We start from the raw sequence: 4,396 nt of genomic DNA on the forward strand, positions 1-4,396 counted from the left end.
AAAAAGATGGACCAGATGAAAGTATTTCATTATTTTCTTTCAGAACAAAGAAATTATTCCTTTGTATAATTTACAACACCTTATATATATCAAGCACTGGGTAAAAGTGAGTTTGTGTCAGTATTTATTAGCAGGAGATTCTCATCTAAAATGGACTACAGAGGTGTAAAGGGACAGAAAACAAAATGTAAATTAATTTACGTTTTGATAAAATAATAATTAATAAAAATAAATGCAAGCACAGTGGTAGGTAACTTTACCATTAAGGTGACTAAAGACAGAAGCATGGAAGCTGAGTATCAGCATGAATAAGACCTTTTGGTAAAAGACATATTCCAGGATCTCTTTGAATAGCAGAAAGATCTATTCTAAACTCAACTTTAAAAGGGAACAACTGAGGAATAAATAAATATAAACAGTATGAAGGTACACATTTAGTGTACTTTTAATATTTTAAATGTATTTTTAAATTGCACTACTAATGCACACATATATAATTGTACAAGTTTCAAACAGAACAGAAATATACAGAGCAAATCCTGAAATATCCATACATTTACCCTTCATTCCCTTCTTCCCCTGAAACATGACAGCTGTCAAACCCTTGATGTATCTTTTTTTTTTTAAATTTCAGTATACCACACATAAATGTCTGGCTCAATGAATTATTATGAAGTGAATTCCTGTGTTACTGCCACCCAGGTCATAAAACAGGATCTACCAGCCTCCAGAATGGCCCCAGTCTCAACTAATCCTTGCCAAAGATTACGTTATCTCAAGAGGATTCACTATTCTTACTTCTAATATTAGTGTTCATTTTACCTGTTTTTAAATGTAATAATAAGAATCAAAATGTTTTGTTTATGTGTGTCTACCGTCTTTCTGCTCAATGTTATATTTGTGAAATTCATTAGGTTTCAGGGAGTTGCTGTGGTTCTTTCATTTTCATCTCTGTACAGTATTATAGATCAAGAACATACTGTAATTCTTTTATCCATTCTCCTATTGATGGCTCTTTGGATTCTTTCTTGTTGGAACTGTTTTCACTCACGTTGCTACAGACATTCTTGTATACCTGCACACATGTCTATCAAGTACATACCTAAGAGCAGAACTCATTAGTGCGCAGGGTATGCTTATGCTCAGCTTTAGCTGATGATGCCAAATAGGTTTTCAAAGTGGATATACTACTTTACATTTTGGTGCTTGCTTCGGCAGCACATATACTAAAAATGGAACAATCCAGAGAAGATTAGCATGGCCCCTGTGCAAGGATGACACGTAAATTTGTGAAGTGTTCCGTACTTTTACAAGATTATAGCCGAAAACTTCCTTAACGTGAGAAAAGAAACACTCAAGTCCAGGAAGCATAGAGTCCCACACAAGATAAACCCAAGGAGGAACATGCCAAGACAAATATTAATCAAACTGACAAAAATTAGAGACAAAGAAAACATATTAAAAGCAGCAAGGGAGCAAGAGGGAAGAGATATGGGGACATGTGTATATGCATAACTGATTCACTTTGTTATAAAGCAGAAACTAACACACCATTGTAAAGCAATTATACTCCAATAAAGATGTTAAAAAAATAAAAAATCAATAAAAGCAGCAAGGGAAAAGCAACAAATAACATACAAGGGAATGCCCATAAAGTTATCAGCTGATTTTTCAGCAGAAACTCTGCAGGCCAGAAGGGAGTGGCATGATACATTTCAAGTGATGAAAGGGAAACACCTGCAACCGAGAATACTCTACCCCACAAGGCTCGCCTTCGGATTTGAAGGAGAAAATCAAAAGCTTTACAGACAAGAAAAAGCTAACAGACTTCAGCATCACCAAACCAGCTTTACAACAAATCCTAAAGGAATTTCTCTAGGTGGAAAAGAAAAGGCCAAAACTAGAATCACGAAAATTATGAATGGGAAAGCTCATCAGTAAAGGCAAACATAAAGTAAAGGTAGGAAATCATCCACACGTAAATATGATATCAAAACCAGAACTCATGAGGAGAGTACAAATGTAGGATATTGGGAATGCATTAGAAATTAAGAGACCAGGAACTTAAAACAATCTTGTACATATACAGACTGCTATCTCAAAACCTCATGGGAAACACAAGTCAAAAATCTACAATAATTTACATTCTGATCAGCAGTACATGAGAGTTTACACTCATATACTGCGGATCATATACTGCTATAATACACTAGTATTAGCAGCCTTTTAAAATTTTAGCCATTCTGGTGGGTATAGAGTGGTACCAGCAGGACAAGAGTGTTCCTCTAAACACTGTTTTGAAAATAATGGTCTAGGAAACAGGAAAATAAGGCTTGTGTCCGTGAATTTTTTCATGAAGTTTATAGATATTATGAAAAAGCATTATTTGCCTATGATGCTTATGATATCAAATTAGAGCCAAGTAAAGTTATAGTTCTACCCACAAAGTTTCCAAAGATCTCGAGGAACTAGAGGCTGAAGGAACAGAGACCAACTCAAAGGTCCTAACTGGAGGTTATAGCTCTATTCTAACTCTGAACTTTTGTGATTTATGCACAGTTAATATGCACAAATAATATATTTACAAAGCATGGTCAGATACCATTGAGGTTCCAGAAGCCCTATATTTGTAGCTAGTATCTATTTCACCTAAACCTCAAGATCCACTTCCTGAAGACCTGAAGTTCATCTGTCATTCCATCTGCAGAAGGAAAGCCCAAAAGTCACAATGAAGCTTAGAATTATAGAAAATGATACCACCCTTCTGGTCACTTTTCCTTTTTCTTTTTTGTATTTAAAATGATAAACCTGCACACATAAAAGAATTTCTTTAGAAACAAAAGGTAAAGGTTTCTTCATGGATATTCATTTATTTTCTCTTTGCTATGAGGTATATTGCCACAATAATTATCATTTGTTTTCCTCACTTTGTTCAAATCAGTCATTAAAATGTGGTCCAGATTGGTTCCACATTCAAAAATCAATTAATGCAAAATGTATTCCAATATGTATTAGGTGCAGACAAATACTGTTTGATTCCACTTATACGGGGTACCTAGAATAGTCAAATTCATGGAGTCAGAAAGTACATGGGTAGATGCCAGGGGCTGGGGGGTGGGGGCTGGGGGAGAGGGCGAATGGGGAGTTAATGTTTAAAGGGGACAGAGTTTCAGTTTAGGAAAGTGAAAAATTCGGGAGATGGATGATGGTGAGAGTTGCACAACAATGCGAATGCACTTAGTGCCACTGAACTGTACGGTTAAATATGGTTAAAGTAGTATGTTTTATATTATGTGACTTTTACCACAATAAAAAAGCATTTTAAAAAAAGTTAATGCAATCCATCACAGCAACAGTCTAACAAAAAGGAATTAATCATCCCATTTATGTTGGATACTTAAATTAGGTTTCTTTTGTGGATGTTCCTTTGTTTCCATCTTACAACGTGGACTAATAGCATTTTCAGCCTCCACAAAAATGTTATCCTGGGATAGGATATTCTTACCCAACTAGGCAGATTCATGGATGTTTTCTGGATGTCATGTCTTTCTCTTCCTTGACCTTCCTTCCTTCCTTCCTTCCTCTCTTCCCTCCCTCTTTTTTTTCTTTCTTGGCTGGATTGTATGCTCAAATAATTTATTAAAAAAGGATATAGAGCGGTTAAAATTTCAGAGTTTAGATAATCAGAAATACCTTTTTTTTGCTTCTCATACAAGATTTATTTGATTTTCCAGCTTGGCTGGGAATAAAACTATATCCCTACATGTTTTGATGGCCTTTCTTCCTTGCTTCCTACCAATAGTTATTGTTAATAAGTCTGATGGTGATCTGATTCTTGTTTGTTCTTTTTATCTTTGATGTTTTGAAATTTTATAATGTATCTCAGTGTGTGCTCTTTTTCATCAAGTGAACATTTGGTGAGCCTTTTCATTTCTGGAAATTTGTCTTGTACTATATATCTACTTGTTATTTTACTTTAGGGACTGATACTCTAACTTTTTTTCTTCTATCACATTTTATATCTTTATGTTTTGTTCAACTTTCTAAAAGATGTCTTTATTTTCTTCCAAACTGTCGAATGATTTTCCCCTGCTTTATCTATGATATATATAATTTATGAGAGATCTTTATATATTTTATTATTCCCCCAAGGTATCCTACTCTCACTTCATAGATGCATCTAGGATATTAAATATAGTGTTCACATATTTATCTTAGCTCCATGCATTGTCTTGATTTTTCAGATTTATTAGTTTTTATGTTTGGTCTAGTTTTTATGTTTGGTCTAGGCCCAGGGAACCACCATTCCAAATAGTAAGGTAGGGGAGGAAGGTAATGAGAGGGAGATATCTAGGAAACTTTAAAAGAGAATTGCTAAATCAGGTTTGGATATTTG

At 34.6% G+C, this 4,396-nt stretch overlaps 1 non-coding gene across 1 annotated transcript; it reads left to right on the forward strand.

The window, feature by feature from the left end:
• The first annotated feature begins 1,202 nt into the window (after positions 1-1,202).
• On the forward strand, positions 1,203-1,309 carry LOC132428836 (U6 spliceosomal RNA). Its single transcript, XR_009520227.1, has one exon. It is a non-coding gene; the product is annotated as a U6 spliceosomal RNA (small nuclear RNA).
• The last annotated feature ends 3,087 nt before the right edge of the window (positions 1,310-4,396 follow it).

This window comes from Delphinus delphis, chromosome 7 (genome assembly GCF_949987515.2).
Source record: "Delphinus delphis chromosome 7, mDelDel1.2, whole genome shotgun sequence".
In the NCBI taxonomy this organism is placed as follows: domain Eukaryota; kingdom Metazoa; phylum Chordata; class Mammalia; order Artiodactyla; family Delphinidae; genus Delphinus; species Delphinus delphis.